Source organism: Cricetulus griseus, chromosome 7 (genome assembly GCF_003668045.3).
Source record: "Cricetulus griseus strain 17A/GY chromosome 7, alternate assembly CriGri-PICRH-1.0, whole genome shotgun sequence".
Taxonomy (NCBI): domain Eukaryota; kingdom Metazoa; phylum Chordata; class Mammalia; order Rodentia; family Cricetidae; genus Cricetulus; species Cricetulus griseus.
Window position 1 is genome coordinate 49,194,472 of NC_048600.1, and position 9,912 is coordinate 49,204,383.

The 9,912-nt window shown below is 45.2% G+C and overlaps 1 pseudogene; it reads right to left on the minus strand.

The window, feature by feature from the left end:
• Positions 1-1,885: 1,885 nt before the first annotated feature.
• Positions 1,886-4,378, minus strand: LOC113836656 (annotated as a pseudogene).
• Positions 4,379-9,912: the final 5,534 nt, after the last annotated feature.

The following is a 9,912-nucleotide window of genomic DNA, read 5'->3' on the forward strand; positions in this document are numbered from 1 at the left end:
ACTTTGAAAAAAAGAGGAAAATTGCAAAGCAATTGCTCCTTGACAACCCCCAGCCGGTCCACAGCAGTTTGTTTTTGCTGGAAATCCATGAGCAGTACAGACCCTTCATGTCTTAAAGGCACCCTGAGAATGCTACCGGCATTTGATTTGGGTAAGGGTGCCTAAAGTCTCAAGTCATGTGTAACCACAGAGGTAGAGAATGCAGCCCTGTGCTATCTGCACAGGAGTGGTCAGGAGTGCTGGTAACATGGCTACACAGTGCCCATGTGCCACAGTCAAGATGTGTGCTTTCTCACTGTGCTCTTATCCCATCTCTGCTTACAGGAAGACATTCATTTATTCCTATTTTGCAGACGAAGAAACTCAGAATCAAGAGAGACAGTAACTTCTCCATAGTCACATGGTGGCTGGGTGACAGGGCAGCGACCTGAGGCCCCATGCAGCCAAGACCTAAGTGTCTGTGTTTTAGGCTGAAATGTTACCCCTCTTTCCAGGAAATGGGAGTCGTGGCTCCAGACTGGAGGAGATGCCAAGTTATGTGTGCATTCCTTGTTCCTTTACGGAGGGTGTCAGGAAGGTGCCATGCCAACCTTGGGCTTGGCTTCTTTCTTGAGAGTCCAGGCTCCACAAGTCAAGGTGAGGCCCCAAGAGGGACTGGGGGAGGGAAAGAAGACCCCAAAGCTCTGCCTGGAGCTATGGTGTTTTTCATTGTTGATATTTTGATTTGTTTAGTATACAGAGAAATGTCTTTGAAGCATTTTATAATATAGATGTCATTCTACTTTGTGCTTGTTTGCACTCCCACTGCCCTCCCTTATCCTCCTTCCAAACAGCTCTTACTTCTGCTTTTATGTCTGCATTCATGGGAAAATAGATAGAACTAGAGATTATGTGGAGTAAGTTAAATTCAAATATGGAAAAACCACACTACAAGAGAGGGAGAGAGAGGGAGGAAGGGATAGAGAGAGAGGGAGGGAAGGAGAGAGAGACGGGGAAGGAGAGAGAGAGAGACAGAGAGACTGTTTGATTGATTCTGGCTAACCTGGAACTCACTATATAGAACAGTCAGTGACACCACCCTGGAGACTTCCTGAGGGTCCCCTCTCTGTGTCTGCTCTGAGATGCAGCTGCTTGAGCATCAACTCAGAGCCTGGGACAAAGTAACACAACTGTTTATCATCACAGTTTTCCTGTTCTTGGCAACGCCTAGCTAAGCCTGTCTCCTGGTGTCCCAGATGTAAATAAACACTGACACAGCTGAGAAGCGTAGGACCAACCATGGATCAACTGAGTTTCTGCAGATGGAAACTTCTTATGTGAAAGACACACATGTACTATCTCACCACCTGGAGGGAGCAAGAAGTGAACAAGGAGAGGGAACCAATGGACCAGCCTGCCTCCATCTTAGGCTTAAAAGCCATCTTATAGTAAAGACAAACTAGGTTCATTCCTGTTTATGATGAAACCTCAGGGATCGGGTTATGTCCCACCTGTAACCTAACTACAAATGGTTCTGAATTGTGTGTTTCAAGAAATGACAATCATGTCTTTGTTTCAAAATGTTGTTTATAACCATCTTACAACCTACCTTTGTCTCAAAAGGTTGTTATGACTACCTAGCCATGACCACTTTGAAATAGCGTCTTTTGTTTATGACTAATTTGGTATACTTAGGTTCTGCTCCTGTAACCCCACCTATTATGCCCTCCAAATGCCCCATTTGGAAAGCCCCTACCCCTGAGCTATAAAAACCTTGTCTTCCTCACATCCAAAGCTGTCTTCTCAAACCTTGCCTTAGGGGGAGGCAGCCTGTGTACAAAGATAAAAAAGCTTGCTTTAATGAATTGTTTTCTTTCTTTTTTTTTTTTTTTTTTTTTTTTGCTGTTTCAAAAAGCTTTATTTTTTTCTTGGTCCAAGACCTGAGAGGGGCTCTAGGGCGATTACAAAGCTCCCTAATGGTTCGGGTGAAGGTCCTGAGGCTGGCTGGTGCAAAGCAGAGGGAGCCCCTTGGAAGGCGAGGCCTCCTAATCATGCTTGAGAGTGAGCCTCTCAAAGAGATACTCTCCCAGAGATGGCTGGGGCACGCCGGTCTGCGTTGCCTGTGGGCCAGCCGCCCTACGGATGTTGGTCAGGTGGTTGCCCATCTTCTTGATGAGCTTCACCTCCTCATCCAGGAAGTGGCTTTCCAGGAAATCACAGAGATGAGGATCTGTGCGACCAGAACAAAGGGAATGAAGATCCAAGAGGGCCTGGTTCAGGTTCTTCTCCGGCCAAGGCAATTTCCATGGCCTCCTGGGTTTTACCCCACTCATCTTGAGATGGCTTCTGCACATCTTGGAAGAGTGCGCGGCCACCGCGGTCATTCTGGAACTTGAGGAGACGCTCGGCACCCTCGCGCTTCTCCTCGGCCAGTTCGCGGAAAAAGTGGCCTACACCCTCGAGAGCCACGTCATCCCGATCAAAGTAGTAGCCCAGAGAGAGGTAGGTGTAGGAGGCCCGGAGGTGCAGGTTGACCAGGAGGTTCACGGCAGCTTCCACTTCGGTGGAGTAGTTCTGACGAACCTGGGAGGTCATGGCTGATCCGCTGTGGGGAGCTAACCGCGAAGAGATGGGACTGGCTGGTCCTAGGAGCCGAGGGTGGCCAGGAGCTGGTCCAAAAGGCTGCGGCTGGAGAGACTGAGAAGCGGAGGGAAGCTAACAGAGAGGAGTCCCCGGGTCTGTTCCGTCCAAACACTGTTGAAGCAAGACACAGATCCACGGGACCTCTGAAGCTGCTCCGAATTGTTTTCTTTAATTAATTTGGCTTTGATGATTTGGGTCGGTGGTCTTTCCCCTCCCATCTTTGGACTAACAGGAACCAACCAGAAGAGTAGAGAAAGAGAAAGCTAGAAGAAATCAGGGGAGACAGAGATGACAACACATGGAGAGGCACGGCCACAGAGTGTCTCTCTCTCATTCCATAGGGTAAAGAGTTTGGCAGGAGGCTTTCTGTCACCAACACAGATGAACTGAGGAGATCAAAGGGCGACCCTAGAAGGCAGGTTTTCTCTTCAAAAGGAAGGCAGAGACAATTACTCCAGTCGTTTCTGAATCCTGGAAGTGAAATCCAGAGTCCTCTCCTCTTCCTTCCTGTGGAGGAACCGACCTAGTCTCTGAGGCTGAGGCTGCTGTGTGGTCCAAATGCAGCGCTGAAGGCGATACTTCCACAGCCTACGTTGGGATCCATAGCACGCGCAACACCCCAGCTCCACTTTAATAAAAGATGACACATCCACACAAGCATCTTTACAGCCAATGACCAAATAGACTCTAACCTGGGTCAGGGGTGTGGATTCATGACTTCAGAGAAGGCTCACCTGTGAGAGAGAGACTGCTATGGAGCCCCTCAAGATGCTTCAGTCCCAGAGAACATTCCCATAATCTCTGGGCACAATCTATGGTGTGATTGTATAGTCCAAGAAGAAATAAGGGGTCTTTGTCATACCCAGACCATCTGAAGGCTTGTAGATTAACTCTTCTTTCAACTTTGCCACATTTCTTTGCTCAACAGCATTTCTTTTAGCTCTGGACTGAGAAGTAAGGAGAATGGAGAAGCTGCTCTGCCCTCTGCTGGGAAGAAATGGCATCGTCTCAGTTAATAACAGTCAAGGAGCTGGGCTCAGGCCACCTGTTTGCCGGTTACCTGAGGGGACAAATCTGCCATGACCAAGCCTTGTTCTAAACCTGCCATGACCAAGCCTTGTTCTAGAAGTATCTTCCTAAGTCATCTTGCTTTGTGTTCTTCACCGCGAGCTTTGTCGGGATCAAAACCAACTAGCTTTTGCCAACCCTAAGACAAAAGGAAACGAAGCAGGCAGCTGTAAGGTAAAAGTGACTACCGCCCAAGACTCGGCCAGACCACACAGCTTTGCACAAAGCCACCATGACCCTATATTTAAAAATTTCTTCAGAAATATCTGCTTAGCCACTTCCTGTCACCCACAGGCCCCCATTGCCCCGGATTAATTCCTGTGGCCAAAGTTTGTATTATAATATCTTATATATACCTTTTCCTTTGAAAACCTCCTTGAATAGTGGCCAGTGCACTCTGGTGTTCCATGCTCTGCTGTACCTAAGTATCTGCCCTTGTGTAATGGAGTCTGTCTGCCATGGAACGAGATGCCGTGTGGTCTCCCGTGGCTCTCGTGGCTCTATCTTAAGATACAGCTGGGAGGGGTTCTTGCTAGCAAAACTTTGGCTAAGAATATCTATTGTCAATCTCTCTTTTCTCAAATTCAGCCCAGGTGTCTGTCTGGTCTCTGGGTCCAGGAAGGCGTCTTGTGTTGACTGGTGACTGTTTGAATTTCTGTCTTCCTGTGGTTTCACCAGACAGTGGTTTTGTTTGGCACTATCCTGTTGCTGGGACTGGCGCAATGCTCTCGGCCCACCCTGTGACTCAGTGGCGGAGAGAGGGCCCTGCTTCCTCAAAGTGGTACTGGAGTGTATGTCGGCCTAGCTGTCACCACGGAGTGCCTCTGTGGTAGACTCTGAGTTGCCTAGGGGGGAGGTTACCAGCAGAACTGACCCCTGGGGGCAGCAAGCATGTCCAGAGCTGTGACTGTTTTTCAAACTCCTTGTCCTTCCCTTGTTCTGCTCCCCTCCACCCCACACTGTGAGTTGAAAAATCAGGTTGGCAGGAGTCATGGGGGAGTCTTTCCACCTGAGAAAGGAAGGAAAGCAAAGAGGTCTGATCAGAGCCTTCACGGCAGTTCACCTCCTTGTCTCCCAGGGTATCATAGGACCAGCCCCTACGGCTGGTCACATCCCCAGCCAGCCTCATCTCCCCTCCCACAATGATGCAATGGAGGAGAGGATGCCTGCTCCATTCTCTCCTCGGCTTAGACTGTCCTGATGTGGGCAAAGGAGAGCACTGAATGGACAGTCCTCACCACTTCCTTCATGGCCTGAGGTTTTAGGGGAGGAGATGAAGAGGTAGCAGGAGGGCTGGGGATGCTGTGGGGTTCTCCTGCCCTCTCTCTCCAAACACTGCTGCTCCCAGGGAAAGTTTAGAAGCCTCAGAGCAACTGTGGTACCCAATATTAATGGCCTGCTTCCCTTCCCGTGTCCTAACTTTGAATGTAGATGCTACTTCCTCCTTCCACCAGTGACCCTGCAGACTCTTCTAAAGGACACCATGATGCTCACATTCCCCTCTCTCTACTGCCTTGGCTGTACAACATGAGCCCCGGGCCCCAAAGATTTCATGACCTTGACTGAGAGCACATCCTTTCTGGGAACAGGGACTGTGTTCTTCCCAAGCTGTCATTCAGTTGTGGGGATTTCCCTTGGGGTTAGGACCACATCTTCTCAGTAACCCCCTTTGGCCCCAACTAGTAGGAAGTCTTGTGCCCCAAACAAAACGGAATTGCCTGTTACTCATATCCAGCCCTAGCTTTTGAGAAATCTGCTTCTTGAGGTTGGAAGCTGGGCGTGGAGTGAAACTAGGGCCTGCTGGGAGTGCAAGTGAGTGTGTAAATGTGTGTAAGTGTGTGTGAGAGAGAGGATTGCTCTGGTGGCCTTCCAAAGAAATGCAGCAGCATTTTGGGTTCTGTGCCGGCAAAAAAACTAGCTCTAAACCATTCACCTCCTTATTAGGTACAGTGGCACCATCCAAAACTTTCTCTTTTTTTGTTTTTTGTTTTTATTTATTTATTTTATTTTATTGGTTCAAATTAGGAACAAGCTTGCTTCAGATGTCAATCCCTTTTCCCTCTCCCTCCCCTCCCCCCCAACATCCCACCTGCCTCTAGCCATCCTCCCTCTACTCCCCAGGCAGGGTAAGGCCCTCAAAAGGGGCTCCCCAAAGTCTACCACATCATCCTGGGCCAGGCCTAGGCCCTACCCCATGTGTCCAGGTCAAGAGAGCATCCATTCACAAGGGATGTGCTCTCAAAATCCCTTCTTTTTTTTAAGACCTTACATATTTAATACAGTGTGTTACCTCTGTACAAATGGAAAAAAATTAAGTTCAACATTTCTAGACCAATATGGCTGTTAATTTTTGTACAATGCCAACTCAACATGGTAAACAGGGATACTTTTTTCCAAAGTTGACAGCACAGTTAAAGTTTCCAAAAATTCAAATTATATATGTATATTTATATTTATATAAAAAGACCAATAATGGCAGTATGTTATGCATCAATAGCAGCAAAAGCTTTTCCAGGTTCTGTAGTCATTTGAACAAAATTGTAGAGACATCCAGCACTCTCCATTTAAAAAAAAAGTAAAAAACAAAATCCCAGAAAAACAGTACAGTTCTGTTACTCTTGTGGTACCTGGCACCATTTTTTTTTTCAATTAGCTTCTCAATCATCATCTGGAAGGAAACCATTCTGAGCAACATCATTAAAAACAACTCTGATAAAGCATGGTCACTACTATGTATTATAAAGCAGGTCCACATATGAGTGAGTACATATCAAGTTTGTCTTTTTGTGATTGTGTTACCTCGCTCAGAATGGTTTCTTTGAGTTCAATCCATTTTCCTGCAAATTTCACCAAACCTTTCTTTTTATTATTTACTTATTTATATATTTTTGGTGCTGTGTAATTATGTTCACATGTGTGCAGATTCACAGATGTGTTCAGGTATGTGTGTGTGTATGTGAGTTTGTGTGTGTATGCATGTGCAGACACATGTCATAGTACAAATGAGAGGGTCAGACGACAACATGTCAGTTCTCTCCTTCCACCATATGAGTCCAGGGGATTGAACTCTGATCATCAGGCTTGGCAGCAAGCTCCTTTACCCACTAAACCATCTTACCAGCCCTCCATTTATTTATTTTGTATTTTATATATATTAATATTTCCCTCATGAATATATGTGCTGTGTGTGTGTGTGTGTGTGTGTGTGTGTGTGTGTGTGTGTGTGTGTGTGTGTGTGTGAGTGTGTGTGCCAGGTGTCCATGGAGGCCAGAATAGAGTGTCAGATTTCCTGGAACTGGAGTTGCAGATGGTTGTGAACTGCTATGTGGGTTCTAGGAATTGAACCCAGCTCCTCTGCAAGAGCACTGAGTGCTCTTAAAGGCTGAATCACCTGTCCAGTCCTTCTATCTCTTTTTATTTTTTTTCTTAAGGAGAAGAAAAACAAAGTAGAACTACATGAAAACAAAGAAGTGAACCACATGCTCCTGAAGTAGGTTCAGCAAGTGCATGGGGAATAGAAAGATGTCTATAAGGCATCCTGCATTACAAAAGGCTTGGCCTCATTCTGAGCTTCTGCCAGTCTTCGCTCCATTATCAGCTCTGGATTCCAAGCCCAGTGGGGAAACCAGAGGAGCCACTGTGGGGATATTGCCACTTGCTTAGGAAACAGCTCTACTGGAGGGTTGACCAGGGTAGCCAGGATGTGTTTTGAGGACATCAAGGGTAAAGCTGTTTTAGTTTTAGTTTTGCATATTGTTATTGTTATAAGAGGGAAATGTCAATGTGGAGATAAACACAATGGGGAACTGAGACTCGACATGAGGTTTTTGACCCCCTCTCTTCTCAAGACAGATTCAGCTACTCACTGTGTAGACCAGGCTAGCCTCAAACTCACAGAGAGCCAACAGCCTATGCCTCCTAAGCGTATTTTTGAACACTGGCTGAACAACAAAGCTTTCTGATGGGTTAACCTAACTTCATCATCTTTCTTGACTTGGTATAAGAAAAGAAAGAGAATCACCTTCACCAGCATCTTAACAAGACTCTTACTGAATCACTTACTTTATCTAATCTTCCTCTCTCCGTTTCCTGGTAGGGAAACTGAGAATAAGAAATGTCTTATCCTCAGATCTGAGATAAGGAGGTAGCATTCCAAATCTAATGTGATCATCACCAAACATCCTGAGTTTGCCACATTTTTGCTGTCTTCCAGCTCCCTCACTCTCGCTCCAGTTTGGTTCCGCTTGCCTCTGCTCTTTTCTGTTCCTCAAAACACTCTAAGGTCATTTTCACTTTAGGCGTTCCTGCTCCCTTCTCTTGGGCTGAGAAGTTTTTCTTCAGTATTTACCTCTGGTCTGTTTGTTTTGTCCTATTCCGGTTTTGTTTTGTTTTACCTTATTTTATTATTATTCTTTAGATGTCTGTGTTTTCTAAAGAGAGAGAGAGAGGGTGTATGGATTCACATGGGAGGGGTGGTAGGAAGGATCTGAGAAGAGTTAGGGGATGGGAAACTGTAATTAATATATATTGTATTAAAAATCAGTTTTCAATAAAGAAAAAAAGGTTAACTATTGCTAAAACAAGCTGTCTTGCTAATAGATGTGAACAGCATCTAACATAAAGTAGTCAATAAATATTATATATATATATATATATATATATATATATATATATATATATGAGAGGCAATTGACTACATGGAGTCATTGGGTAAGATCTACTCACACAGAAAGTGCACAAAGTGCTGAGAATAACTGACACTGTAATGCTCATTTCTAAACAAGACATTTATTTATACCATTTCCTGCAAGGCTCGGGGAACATTGTGGAGGAGAGAGCAGGGAAAAAGAAGACAGGGAGAAGGACTGTGAAATGTCATCTTCTGTGGGAATAGAAACTGGGGATGCTGGGGATGCCTGCAGTGGGTCTGCACAAAATGGACCTGTTAACAGTCAGGATGGAGGAAGGCCTTGGGAGGCACATCACTCAAAGATGAACTATTTTCTACTGCTAGGTCCAGAAAGAGAAGAATTCATTACCTTCAGTTGTGTAGCCACTGACAGCTTCTCTAGGCTATAATGGGCAGCTCCAATCAATGGCCACACAGATAGCCCTAGTTAAACTAAATGAGTCACAAAACCAAGCCCAAACTCATGGATACAGGAAAAGAATTTGTGGGGAGGGGTTGATGGGAATGAGGGGGGAGAGTAGTCAGAATATATTATATACACATTTGAAATTGTCAAATAACAAAATTAGCCAACAAAAAGGTGAAAAAATCTTAAGGACACCACTTGGTTTCCAAATGGTCAGCCCTTTTCAAATACAAACATGCATGCAAGTAACACTATACAGACTGAGAATGATATATATATATATATATATATATATATATATATATATATATGTATATATATATATATAATTAACAAATCCAAATTCAAACATGAATTTGAAAGAGAACAAGGAGATGTATATGGGAGGGCTTGGGTGAAAGGCATGGGGAAATGATGGAATTATATTATCTCAAAAAATAAAGAAACAGTAAAAATTTTCTCTACTTAAAAAAGCACCACCATCACCACCACCACCAAACAAAAACAATAAACACCACCTTCTTGTGAGGTGATCTGGGTACTCCTTTTGAAGCAGCCCTCTGAGATCCACACCTTGTTGATTTTATTTTGGAGCACTGTCCCCTAAGCACAGCACCCATTTACCATCTCCATCATAGTTCTGTGACTACTATGACTAGCAGAGGGTCCTTCAGAGTCAACCTGTTGACTTTTCCTCAGACAAGGGAGACATCAGTCCCACCCCTGAGACCTCAGCCACTCCCTCCAGCACCTTCCAGATGACTGGATATTCATTTCCCCAGTGGCATATGGTCTTAGGAGGTGATAGTGTATAGTGTCTGGAAGGTAACTGAAGGAGAGACATCATTTCTACAGATGTGAGGAAGTTCCCATTCACTGTGGGGTGAGACCTTCAGGTGGTGCAGCTACTTTGGGAACTTCCACTCCTGTGAGTGACCTCTCACCCAGGAAGCCCAATAAACTCACTGTTTCTCCATTCAAGATGTGGGTGGACTCCTTACTGTGATTCCCTGTCTGCAGTGAATAGATGTTTGGTCCTGTCTCCCTAGGGAAAGCTCACAGAGTAATTTTTCAGTGGCTGTCACTCACTAGCTCACTTAGTTCCATTGTCCATGATTCCCACTAG